The 14,254-nt window shown below is 53.3% G+C and overlaps 1 protein-coding gene across 1 annotated transcript in view; it reads right to left on the bottom strand.

The window, feature by feature from the left end:
* Positions 1-14,254, bottom strand: part of LOC133345990 (protein sidekick-2-like) — a 306,122-nt gene that overhangs the window by 154,865 nt on the left and 137,003 nt on the right.

The raw sequence follows: 14,254 nt of genomic DNA, 5'->3' as shown, positions 1-14,254 counted from the left end.
TGTGCACAGTGGGGTGTCAAAAAGTTTTTTCCCCACTGAACAAAAGTCTCTCTGGTGCCACACCAGACAAGCTTTTCCATATAATTTCCAACCAGTGGCATAGATTTCTCCCAGCGGTAGGTGACTTTCCTAATTACACCAGAATGGACGTCATGTTTTTTGGCTCTGAAACCAGGATTTCGATCCCGTTAATGACTTATTAATCATCTCAAAATCGGAGAAGGGCATTTCATATCTCACAATCACATGGAGAAGGGCATTAAATTATTCACAACATCTTATGGAGATGGGACTTGATGAAGAGGTGCAGGGATCTATAGACAAGCAGGAAGGCGCGGGTAGGAGGGAGTCTCACGAATATGGGTGCTATCCACCAATCCCCGTCTCCACGATGCCAGACTCCTGTACAGGTGCGCGCAGGCACCAGCGCCCGGCTGCATTAATCACCGCAGCTCCCCGTCAGGAGTAGGAACATAACTTTCATTCCACGCGAGTACCGCAGAAGAAGAGTGGTCACGTACGTACCAAGTTTCACGGTCGTACGATCACTCCGTGAATTTCAGGGGAACAGGATGCTTTCACTACACCCTCGTAGTTGGCTGCCATCACTTACAGCCAGTACCGTTTAAACCTACAGCCACGAACTCACCGGCTGTGAGTATATTTTCGTTTACACAACCCGTGAGCAACTTGGCTTCCCCCGGGGGAGTGCATCTGATCGGCAGCATTGCTTCAATACGACAAAACACTGGAGCAGTTTTGAAATTCAGTGTCTCGTCGGCAGTGTCTGGCTTGCTTCGACGAAAGCTGGTGAAATGTTGATCGGCAAGGACGCTCTCTGTTAGATGTTGTTCCTAAATTTCGATTTAAAGCTTTCGTGACTGCAGGGATTCATATTCTTGGTTCTTTCGGTAAAGTCACGTAGAAGGAAAATAATTAAATTATAAAAATAAAACATAATAAAATAATTCTCACGACGTTTCGGCCACAACGCAAGCAGCCGTCCTCAGGTGAAGAACAGGTCTGTCGGAAAGACAGCGTCTGAATGAAGAACAGGTATGTCGGAAAGACAGCGTCTGAATGACGCTGTCTTTCCGACAGACCTGTTCTTCAACTGAGGACGGCTGCTTGCGTTGTGGCCGAAACGTCGTGAGAATTATTTTATGATGTTTTATTTTTATTATTTTATTATTTTCCTTCTACGTGACTTTACCGAAAAAACCAAGATGTTGGTCCTAGTTCGACGCCAAGCCACATAACACTCAACACAAACGTTAAGCATCGTTGTGGAGAATGTTAATTACCAGATACATAACAAACGAAGCCCCTCCTTCCCGTATTCGTCTCTCCACATTAAACTTACTTTTGTATTTTTTTTTACGTGGACAGACAATAATTCGGGGAGGCGTTATGCATTTTATAATGAGACCTTTTTTTTGCCAGTATCAAAGAATGCAAAATGAGAAAGTGTTTTACCCTTTCTGGAAATAAAACAGGTGTTAAGACGTTCAAACACCAAATTGATACCTTATGTAAGGAATCAAGTCTGCATTAACCACACGTACCACACATACCCTTTCTGTTTTATTGCCAGAAAGGGTAAAACCTATCCTTATTTTTCACTATTATGCATTTTGTTCATAACATTCTCCACAATGACATGTAATGAGTATTTTGCAATCGATGAAGGGTAACATCATAAAATAAATAAGCAGACACAAATCCGAGTAATTTTTGTTTTTCACACGGCCTTCTGGGAGTGGATTACATCAGCAGCATCGGTTCAATAAACTCTGAATCTTGGTTTCGTTAACCGCATCCAGCAGCAAACCACGCGACGGCGAACAGAACAGCCGCTACAAATTAGAACCGCTTTAACTCAAAAGGTTGCCGCTAATAATGTCCACCGCAGCAGGAGCCGAATTAGCACGCACGGCGTAATCTCAGAGCCAGGCCACTGAGAGAAGCAGCGGAAGAGCGACCCCCCCCCCCCCCCCGATCTCCCTGCTGTCCCCCGACTCCCCCACCCATTGCTCCCCCACTGTCCCACAATGCCCCCAACCCCGCTGTCTCCCCCCCCAGGAGCCCCCCCCCCCATCCCCTACTCCCCACCCCCCGCTGCCCCCCCCCCCAACTGTCTCTCTGCTGCCCTCCTCCCTGTCTCCCCCTGCCCCCCCGCTGGTAGCGAACCAGCACTGCCCTTTCGTCCAACTCCCCGCGAGGAATGAGCGAGCGGGGGGGGGGGGGAGCGCCTCTCGCTCTGCTCCTCCGCACGTCGGCCGGTCAGAGGTGGAGAGGGCATCTGCACGGGGATATTTACCGCCGACTCTCACACTGGCACAGATTCACATTCGCTCTGCATCGTCACTCGGCAAGCGATAATTCACCCTCCGCTGCCGCCCCTTCCACCACCGGGCCCCTCCTTCCGTGCTGCGGACATCGATGTCGCACGATTGGCAAACCGTCTGCTTGCTCCGTCCCGCTCGTTCCGTTGGCCTAGTAGGCCTGCGACGATTCACGCCGCACCGCCGCCGAAAAACCGTCACGCAAAACTCTGGTCATCCTCACAGCAGCGCCGACTTTTGGCACAGCCATCGAACGAAGACGGTCACCGCTTCAGCGGCCGCCTGGAACACGCATCCTTCCGATATGAGGATGCCACTGGGAACTATTCACTTTTGAATCGTCTACGATGGAAAACACATTTCTTCAGAACTGCTTCTTTTTGATAAGTTTGTTATTCTCCCCCCGCACATCCAATTAGCACGGTTGGTTACGTACGATGCGAAAGAAGTTAAACACGCACACGTACATACCCAAACAACTTCTTGGTTTTTTCGGTAAAGTCACGTAGAAGGGAAGTAATAAAATAATAAAAATAAAACATAATAAAATAATTCTCACGACGTTTCGGCCACAACGCAAGCAGCCGTCCTCAGGTGAAGAACAGGTCTGTCGGAAAGACAGCGTCTGAATGAAGAACAGGTATGTCGGAAAGACAGCGTCTGAATGACGCTGTCTTTCCGACAGACCTGTTCTTCAACTGAGGACGGCTGCTTGCGTTGTGGCCGAAACGTCGTGAGAATTATTTTATTATGTTTTATTTTTATTATTTCATTACTTCCCTTCTACGTGACTTTACCGAAAGAACCAAGAAGATGAATCCCTGCAGTCACGAAAGCTTTAAATCGAAAAATATACCCAAACAATTCGATGAGCTGTCACGATTCCCCGGAAGAATCGGACGCTTGTTTCTTTGTTGGAAGGTTCTACCTGTACCGTCTGTATTGCTCGTCGCTTCTCCTGTCGGTTGCGTGCACTCCGTTCACGGGGACGTCACGTTTAAGCAAGTGGTATGCACAAACAATCGATCGTCGATTCTCAAGTGCGCATACTCGTGCTCTCTGTGCCGCGAGCGAAGAAAACGATTGTAATCAATAGGACGACAGAGCCGGTGCGTGTCCACACAATATTAAATGATAACATTAAATTATGATAGTTTAATAGCGTGGTGGTCAAGACACGACGCTATGAGCCCCGCGACCTGAAATCGATACCTGGCCACGGTTAACGTCGGTTGTCAAACAATCCCCGTGAGTGACTCGGCGTGGGGAGGAGACCTTCATCCAGCAGTGGATTGGACCACAAGCCTCAAGTGGGCTTGGGCCGGGCACGGCCAGGCTAGGTGGGCAAGGCTAACGACAGAGTGACAGCCTAAGGAGAGAACGTATCCGAAATCACGTTCACCGTGGAGATGGAGCAATGAAATCATCCTGTGTACAGGCAATAGATGGATCGTTACATTGTAGGTCAGTGACGCATGACGGCGGCTTGGGGGAACCTTCATCTAGCGGTGGATAGATCACAGCTCGTGACAGTAATAATGAGAATAATTAGTTATGTACCATGGACAGCCCCACTGAGTCTCATGACTCTTTTCAGGAGGGTGCTGCAGTGATGTTGATGATCGTTCGCGATCACGACCTCACCACACGACCTCACCACAACGTATCAAATGTTGATACTCCGACTGATGCTCCTACTGTTGTGGAGTGACTCATGCAGCCAGCTATGGCTGCAGAGTTTGGTAGTACATGTTGTTTTCGTCGTTTATTGTGCAAATTCGGTCACAGTTCCTATGACCACTGTTTCATTGCTTTTATGGCTTTATTTTGGTGATTTTCGAAAAGTTTTTTGGTTTGGCCATGTTTGTTTGTTGTAGTACAGAGTTAGACTGATGGCCTTAATATAAGTTGTCTTGTGGTTGTTGTTGTTTGACTTGCATCCCACTGGGATTTTTGCACACAGTGTTGGTGTACGGTGCTTTTTCTGCAATATTTTGCTGTCTTTTCTTGGATTTTCTGTTTGCACATAGTCACTATAAGATGTATTTGTTTTTTGTTTGTTGCGGTTGCACCCGATTCAAGAGCCGAATGGCTCACAGGGCTATACCTAATAAATGAACTTGAACTTGAACCAATGCCAGAGCTGTTGATGCCACCACCACCATCACCAGACCTCAACGTCAACGCCATTTCCCCTCCGCCAGATCCCGCAGCTGCTCACAGTCGACACGCCGCGACCTCCAAGATCTGCCGTGCCTTCCACAACGATCGATAGATGCCTACGATCAACACTGAATAAAGTGTGCGAGTGTGTGGGTGTGTGTGCGAGTGTGTGTGTGGGAGATATTGACGGGGAGCGGTAGTGTGCGGTTAGCGTGCTGCGCTACGAACCCGGCGACCCGAGTTCGATTCCCGCTCACGGCCAACACCAGTGACGATTATCTGAATCGGTTTTGGGCCTCCCCTAAGTCGACTCAGCCTTAAAAGAGTATCTGGTGTGGTGTGTAAAAATCGCCACTGGGGAGACAAAGGTGGGCAGGCATGATGCTGGCCACCCACCCCCTCGTGTCCCGTGCCAGCTTTCATAGATGCTCGCTAACATCCTTGCCCCAACAGTCTGTTAAGGCTACACGGGGGATCTTTGTCTTGTGCGTGGGTGATATTGACGCCAGTGCTAAGTCGGCTCCGTGGGCCAGGACTCCGCGCCCCGGGGCCGCGTGACACGCGACGTCTCGCCGAGGCTGCCAAAAGTCGGCCACTTCGGTTGCCGTGTCGCCCCGACGGCCATGCCAGCGCTGAGTCAGGAGCTGGCGCTGTCAATACCGTCACACCCCCGTTGTAAGGTTTTGCGTGAAAACAGCTCATGGGCAAGCGATGGATGAGCGATGGTGACATCGCACGATCGTGACAGATGGCGGCTTGGGATGATGGTGAGGGTTAAATAGGATGATGGTGAGGAAAGCTAAATGGATCAGAAACACGGGCACGAGAATGGAACGAAATATGAAAAGTGCGCAAGGATGCATAAAGATAGTTATGCCGGAGAGTTCAGAGACAGAAACACGAAATTGTGGATCACAGACGAACTCATAAACATATTAAGCAAAGTGGACTTGGGGAGGACGCATAATTAGCTGGTATGGATGTTTCTGGATAAGACACAACCGATGATGAGAGCATGCCCAAGAGGAAAACCAGCACGGAGACAGAGTGATGAGATCAGCTCACGCGAGACAGATTGCAGCATCGGACGACCGTGACGGATGAGGCATTCATTCCACGATTGATTGATCATGGATCGTCCTGCTATTGATGATGATGACAATGATGATAATACATCGGGCGGGCAGGCAGCAGCGGCATGCATCTCGCAGCTGAAGACACATCCCAACATTCCACGGCGCGCGCGATCCAACACTCACCAGATCTAACCATCGGCACGTGCACGCTAACAATGGCACGCCGCAGTCCACGCAGCTGTATTATTCTTTCATTTGTAAAAATATAATCTCATTTGATGCTACCGGTCAGGGGAAGAAAAAAAATAACCCCCGCTGTATTTTTCTGGGAAGCCCACGGAGAGGATATTTCGCTGGCGGAGTAAAATCTGTCGCAGAGGAGGACTGCGGCTTCCGCGGAGTCGGTGACATACAGAGCTCACTCGATCGAGGTGCTGCTTCAGCAGCAATAACAACAACAATCGCCGGGAAATACGGGCAGAACAGAACCCATTTTCTCGAAACGGCAGAGAAGGTCAGCTTCGTGGCTGATAAAACTTATTTAAGTCTTGTGAGCCCAAACCTTGACTTTTCTCGTGTTTTGCAAAATATCGTCTCCTTTTTATGTTTTTTACAACGGTGTGCGCAGCAGAACGGAAACGCCTCACGACCAAACTTTGCAGCCTCTCTCCGTGGTAGAAAAGTGACATTAATACGAAAATCACGTGGTGGGGGGAGGCGGGGGGGGGGGGGGGGGCGGTGGTGGGGGAGAAGGGGCTCGTGGATTGAGGTGCCGGCGAGCCATGGCAGGGGGCATGGCACCCCAACGCTGGCGCCACTCATCAGCAGCTCACTGCCGAAATGCCACGGACAGAAGGGGACCTGTGATGCCCATCGCACGCGGCTCCCGTACAAGGGGCACGGTCATTAGAGAGGCACACGTGCCGCCCCCCCTCCCCTTCGGTTCAACCGCCGACGCGGCTCCTCGGTCTACTGAGTGCGCCCACTCTCCTGTTAAGTAGCGCTCAGAAAACGCACGCAGACGCGCACAGACACACGTGCGCACAGACACACGTGCGCACAGACACACGTGCGCACAGACACACGTGCGCACAGACACACGCGCGCACAGACATACGTGCGCACACGCGCTCGCTCGCTCGCTCACACACAGACGTGCCCACATGCACACGCACACGCTCACAAACAGACGTTGACACACGCGCGTGCGCACACACTCACACCCACACACGTGCTCACAGATGCACGATCAAGCAAACACACAAACTTAATAACAAAAAAAGTTGCCCCCAGAGGATGCAAAGAGATTATTTTTTTTACTTTTGTCAATTTTCCTACGAAAAGCTATTCTTTTTAAACGCAACAGTTTTGCGGCTCGATAGCTCTCGATCCATGCGAAAACCTTCACGCTGGCGCGGCCCATAATCACGCTGTCTGCCGGCAGACGGATATCGTCTCCCGGTAGCGGTGCAAGGCAACTCTCCACGATCCTCCTCCGAAAATGATCACGTGCACAGTTTTCCTCGACGTCAATATCCAGGAGCAGCAGAGTGCTCGAATGGAAAAGCTCTCCCCGGATTTCCACAACAGCTCCGTACGGCTGTGCCGACTCCCAACCTGTGCCCCGCGCCCGGCCTCCGTGTCGGTGGAGCGTGCCAAATGCCTTCCGTCGCCAGCGCCCGCGCGTCGGGGATTGTGTTGGGGTTTGTTTCCCCACGGAGAAATGGCCCCATTTCTAGCCGGATCAGGGCTGTGCCGCGGTGGGTGGGACAGCCTGCCAGGCACGGTGCTTTGTGGCAGGGGTTTTGAATTACGGAATCCTTCCATGCAATCAATGTGTGAATGGCTCCCGTTGAACAAAAACTCCCATCCCCTCCTCCTCTTCTCCTGCTGGCACGGTGGAATGGTTGGCGCACAGAGGTCGCCGGTTCGATCCGAACTCCCGGCGCAACGGATGAAACAATGACCCAAGTTTATGAACAAAAAGGCTCAGTCCACGCAGCGGTATAATGCGTTCACGAATATTCGTCGAACGTCGTCGAAACGTCAGGTCGCGTGTGGTGGGATAAAGTGTGGGTACTCCCGCCTCTTCCAGGACATGTGGTCAGCATGGAAGAGTAGGCCAAACACCCTCGAGAGCGACTTCGAGCGGAGGACCTTCTGCGAGCAGTGGCGTGAGCGAGAAATCGCATGGCTGCACCTTTACCTTTGTGACACCGCAATCAGCGCGCAAATGGCTCTCTGAAAATAAAAAAAAAAACACCCTTTGAAAAAATCTCCACCTCCGCTCCTCCCCCCCTCTTTTTCTTTCCACTCCACTGCCGATCCCACAACCCCAAGCCCTCCCCACCACCGCCCCCACCACCCCACGCTGACACGATGGTGGGATCTGATTTCCCGAGACAGAATGCGACGCCGTGAAATGAAAACCAACTCATTTTTTCCTTTTTTTCTCTCTCCCTGGCAAAAACCAGCGACCGCTCGATAATATATATATTTTTTGCCGGTTGCAGGACACATCGCAGTTTGCAAGGCGTCCTTACTAATCAAGTGACCCGCTGGGGGATTCTGCATCATTGCGATCCGAAATAGAAATAACGGATCAATTCTCAGCTCGGCTTGAAACAAATTAATCCAGACCGCGCAAACCAATTTAACAAAAGGGACACACACACACACACGCGCATGCGTGCACGCGCGAGCATGTGCAGGCGGGCGATCGTGCGATCTTTGTAACTCGCCAGCACACTGCATCATCATCATGCCAATTCAATAAGAGATAACGTCTTGTTCCCTCCACGTGTGCCGCCCTACCAACTCTTATCAACCGGCAGCTGTGCCGATGCAGTAACCGCGCCAAGTGTTTCACCGGCCGTTGGCAGCGCTACCGTCCACTCGCCTGCCGCACCGCATCGCTGGCATCAGGATATTTGCACAGCGATAAAGATCCCCCTCGACATAGCGTGCACAGACTGTTGGGGCAAGTGCTGTTCACGATCAACTGGGTTGACCTCGGGCAGGCCCCAGGGACCGGTTCAGATAATTACCCGCTGCTGTTACCCGTCGCCAGGAATGAAACTCAGGCCACCGAGTTTGTAGCACAGTGCGCAAACCACCGAGCTACTGCTACCCTCGCACGTAACATACACATACAGTGAGTGGATGCATCATCACCACCACCATCAGCCATGCTGCATGAAGGCCTCCCCAAGCTGCCCCCCCCATCTTCCACAGTCCTGCAACGTAGCAATCCGTCTAGCACCTGCACACGAGCCGAGTTTATCGCTCCATCTCCACGGTAGACAGACATCCCCTTTGGCGCGTTCCTTCCCTCGTGGCCACCACTCCGATGTGAGTCTCAACCGTTGGCCATCAACCCTTCTCGCCGTGACACGTCCTCCTGCCCGTGTCCCACGCACTATTCCTAAGCCGTCAAGACGCGATGTATGCATCTCCCGTTGTGAATTTACTTTTTGATGACTCAGGGAACTGGCGAGCGATTGCTCTAAGCGATCTTTCAACGCGATGTATGATTCTATCTCACGGACACTGGATTTTAAAATACTTGCGTTAAATCTGATTTCCGTGGGTGGTCACCGACACGCTCCGGCTCCGGATACAATTGAACTCCATCGCTGAGCCCGGGGGCCACAGGGATGGAGTTCAGTTGTATCCGAGCGTCGGTGGCCACCACGTGAACAAACCCAAGTGGGCGAGCTGGCTGATACCGCTGGTGCCGCTGGCGCGCGCGAGCGACACTTTCCCCAAGCAGCGGCGTCCCAATACCGCGCGGCCGTGCAACAAAACAATCCCGCAAAATGTGTCCCGTCGCGTGACAGAAAGGGCACGGCGACAAAAACGGTGAAAAATGACGAGCAGACGGAGGGGCGAGCTAACATTTGCATTTGCCGCGCGGGCGTTCGGGACGCAGCTCCGAGCTGTGACGCGAAAACGATTTCCACCGCCACCTTTTCAATTTCGGCCTGGTATTAGCGTATTTTGTCATTTTTCTCTCGCGGTGCCCGGCACACCGCATCTAATTACCGCGGCGGAGCAACATCACGGCGGAGAGACCGCGGGCGATTGCGAGCGACGCCACGCAGAGAAAGGTTAGGGGTGGTGGTTGCGGCGAGTAACCGCTTTACGAATGCACTCAGTTATGACAGATAACCGACGACAACAACAGCAGCAACAACAACAACAGCAGCAGCAACGAACTTCAGCCAACAAAACTCCACCAGAGCTCAGCAGACAAATCAGTGGGTCACCCAGCGCTGATTTACAGCACTTTAAAAAAGTACCCCCCCACAACCCCCACTCACCACCTTTCCCATCCACCACCCCCCCCCCCCCCCATCAGAAAAAGAAAGTGTAACATTATTTATTATTTTAACAATTGTATCACGCGATCATACATCCAAGAGTTTGCACGCCTGCATTTTCGACTCATAAACCACTTGCTGTTTACTACCAAAAAAAAAACACACACACACACAGTGCAACGGGCATTTGATCTGCTTGACAGCCAGGCTTATCCAGACAACTGGCTCTCAAGATGATGCATGACCCGTTTACAATTATATAAATAAATAAGTCGCCCCGGTTCGACGGCTAGCGGAACGCGCGCGGTGGTGGCGGAGCGGGGGGGCTCGGTTAATCCGTCAGTGGGGGGGGGGGGGGTCGCGCTGGTGGTACCGGGCCGAAGAGCCAACCGCCAGCGCCGCGTGTCTCGCTCGGTGCCATTAATAACGCCCAACGGCCTCACCAGTGCTCGGCCACTAATAACGCAATCTGTTATGGTCCGCGCTTTAGGACCCCCCCCCCCTCCGCTCGGCCAAAACCAATATCTCAGATGTGCCGCGACCGTGTTCTTGGCTCCGACAAAGTCAGCCAGCACCCGGCCGTCTCCACAAACACCACGCCCGGCACCCCCCCCCCCCCCCCACCGTGATACTGCCCCCCGGTACATTTCTCTCATTTTGCGTAAGTTTGTGAGACGCCTCGCCAGGCTGCGTGCCTCCTGACCCTCTTGCCCTGCCGCCATCATTAAAATGCCCTTGGCTTTACGACGCGAAATTGATTGCGTGGCCTTCGGCTAGCTCGTGCAGGGTGGGCCGCAAACATGAAACACGGACACGGGCAACTCTCGATTATCCGTGGGCTCGTGAAACAACGTGTAGCTTTGACACGAGCGCTGCTTCAATGGCCACTCCTCGCTCGTCGAGGGACAGCGACTCGGCGCCCACGTGACCGCTAACGCGCCGTGCCGGCCCTCACAGGTGCTCATGAGCAACGGTGCCTTCGCGAGCGATCGGTCCGTTCAAGATAAATGATGGGGGGGGGGGGATCTTTGTCTTCGTGCATGCGCAAGACGAGGTGGGGAGGGGCGGGCGGGGGGTGCGCGCCAAGCCACCACTCCGGGGCCAGTGACTTTGCTTCCCGCGCCACCTCGGCCGAGCAAAGTGGGCCTTGGACTCGGTCGCATGAAACCCCTTCGAGTGACGCCCCCGGTAACGGGACCCGTCACTGGGGGTGTTTTACGCCACGGGTCCACGGGTGTCACGCGCGGACCGCGGTGCGTCCCCCGCTTCCCCCCCTCTCTCTTTTTCGTCACGTTGATAATTCAGCGGCGACAATTCTAAACGTCTCCATTAAATGCAAAGTGGGCCGCACACTGCCGTCGTTAGGCCTCGCAGATTGAGCGTTATGTTTGTGTTCACAAACGAGCGAAAAAACAAACGCGTCTGAAGGGACAATTGGGGAGCAAATTTACTTGCACATTAAAGCGGGCTCCTCGGCGGGCCGGAGCCAGATAGACTGCCAGAATAACTGGTGGTAAACAAGGGGATTATCGTGGATTGTTTCCCGTCTCTGGGCAGTCATCGACCAGAGATGGAGCATCTCACTGGGTGGACCCGCGCCCACTCCTGCCGGCTTTAACCGGGATTAGCGCGAGACTTGGCGCGAAAGACGCGAGCTCCCGGCGAAGCCATCGCAGCCGCCAGCCCCGGCGCAGGGGCGCTGGGTGCAGAGTTACAACCGCCGCTGGCGCTCACTCATCCCCCGTGCCGCTCGCTCGCTGCCCGAAGAGATTGAGCGAGCGAGCGAGGGGCAGAAAAGAAGAGATGGAGGACGAAGGGAATATGGCGATGGAGTGAGATATTGAGAGTAAGCGTGTGTGAGAGAGAGACTGCGAGAGAGGCACAGGCAGAGAGAGAGAGAGATATGGAGACAATGTATAAGGCACCAAACCGAGCCGGTGTGGGAGTGCGAGAGATAACAGATGGGCACAGGGCGAGAGCGCGAGTGAGATGGAGGGGCTCCAGGGAGGAAAGAAAGTGAACATAACCAAAACAAAATCAAACACGGAGGGTGCCGCTGGCACGATGGGATACGACGAGCGCTATCGGGACAGAGGCCAGAGCACGAGCGGGGCGCTCTCTCGGTCCGACGTGGGCGCACTTGGCGGAAGCAGTCCGCTGACCCGAGCGCACGCCGCATGCGCCGCCACGGTGGCACCGCCGGCACCTGCCCCCCGCACCCCCCCCCGCACCGTTGTGCGCCGTCCCGTCAAACACGAGCGACGGTGGCGGCCCCAGGAGCTGAGGCCCACTGTCTCGTGTCGGTGCCGGCGGCGGGGGGCGGCTGTAGCGGGGGGGGGGAGGAGGAGGAGGTGGGGGGGGAAGTATTAATAGCAAACGCTGACAATCGCGGGGCCGAGACTCCTCGCGGGGAATAGAGCTGCCAACGGTTTCGCTGTTTTCTGCTAAAACACGATTGGGGAGAAATAAAGAAAACACGACGACTTTGGGGAACTTGCAGCTCTGCGATTGCTGCAGGAGTGTACTTTTTTTTTTCTCCCACCGCATTATATACGGAGGACAAACAACAAATATTACAGCCTGGTCTGCAAACAGACCGCTGTTGTTGTTGTTGTTGCTGTTGTTCATCTCCGCAAAGTCCCATTACTGCATGGGGAATTGGCGAAGGGCCGTTTGCTTTTCAGCGTTAAATAAATGAAGACGTTGGGCACGATTTCTGATATTTGCATCTCGGTTTTCTCAGCTGTCGGGCGGTGGAGGGGGGGGAGATTGCTTAGGGTGGGAAACTTAAAAATAAAACGTCAGTGATTGACGGCAGCAAGTTGGGTCTGGCGCGCGGGCGGAACCAGACGGTGGCTAGAAGGCACCGGGCACAGCGCGCCGCGGGCTCAACGCGACACTTTTCCCACCCAGTCGGCCAAATACAAACACGGGACATTTACTCTTTGAGTAATCTCACGCTGTCCGCGTAATCTCTTTTTGAAATTATCACGCGACTCGAGTCTCCCAAAGTAATCCGCAGAAGATACGGAATCAATCGCGGGGGGGGGGGGGGGGGACTGCGATCGATGTGCGCTCTTATTATTATTATTAGGGAGCACTGAATTATCCGCGGGCAGGGTAATTTCCTGCCACGGCGACTTCACCGGGGCGCTGGCCTCGGCTTGATTGCCAACCACAGCCAACGAGTCTCTCCTCATCCTGGTCTTTACCTCCCCGCCTCCAGGCCCTCTCCCTTATTCCAGCATAATTAAAGCGAGTATTGATGACCCAAGCTCGATGCGCTCTCCAAACTCCCCGGGGCTCCGGCCCGATGAGAATAGTCCATAATCACATAATGACTGTAATTGAAACACGACGGGGTCTAGAGCTCCTCCCTGCGAGGCCGCGTCTCGGTCGCCCTGACAATAAAATAAACACCACCGTCATTTCGATATTTCCTATTTGTTGTGTTCTTTGTGCGCCGGCGTATCCTCCAGCGTTCCCTTGTCCTGGAATAATGGCGGAAATTTGTAAAAACCATCTGCGACACTTTGAGGCCCGGTCTCAGCCGTGAACTTTGTGAACAAAGTTGGCGACGAAATCATTCGTCAGCGGAGTGTGGTTTTTTATTTTTACGCGAGCAGACGATGACTGTGATTGGACGAAAACTCTCCAGCGCTGCAACGACGGCGACTGCCGCTCGGTAACCCGAAACGTCGGCGCGACCGACCGTGACGAGCGCGGAATTAGCGAGTCTGAGCGAAGACGCAGACTCAGATAAATTGGTAATGTTACCGCAGGGCACCGAGCAAGACCAAACACGGTAATCAGTTTGCACATATCGGAAACTAAATATTTACCAAGCTCACCGATGGGCTGTGCTGATAGTATCAGGGTTCATGGGGTTGCGCGCCCCTCGGACCTGACGAAACGGGTGACCGCTTTCGTTGACCACACGACTCCACGAAATCCCCATCCTGAGACTATGACGACATTTGTTGTTATTAAATGCCCCATCCGAGGGAGGGGCGTGCGTTGGAGGTCGACGAGCCGCCGCCTCCAACCCCCAGAGGCACGCGGCGTTCTCCTTCCACGTTCCATCTGAATTTGCCAATTTCATCCCCGAGGCCGTCATCGACGCACGTCACTTACGATGCCCCCTCCACTTCTCGCTCGCTAACGCGCCCAGAAATAGCACGCTAAATTCAATCACTCTGTTCCTATTATTATGCCTGCACACCCGTGCGATGCACATAAACAGACGCAGCTAACGAGAAGCATTTGGACTTTTAGGGGAAATCAGCGGGCTGGGGCGGTGGGGGGGAGTACGTCGTGGGCTGGGACGATGATGGCCAACCAAGAGAAC

The sequence above is a fragment of the Lethenteron reissneri genome, chromosome 3 (genome assembly GCF_015708825.2).
Source record: "Lethenteron reissneri isolate LAM-NWPU_2019-01 chromosome 3, ASM1570882v1, whole genome shotgun sequence".
NCBI lineage: Eukaryota > Metazoa > Chordata > Hyperoartia > Petromyzontiformes > Petromyzontidae > Lethenteron > Lethenteron reissneri.
This window is presented reverse-complemented; position numbering and strand designations above follow the sequence as displayed.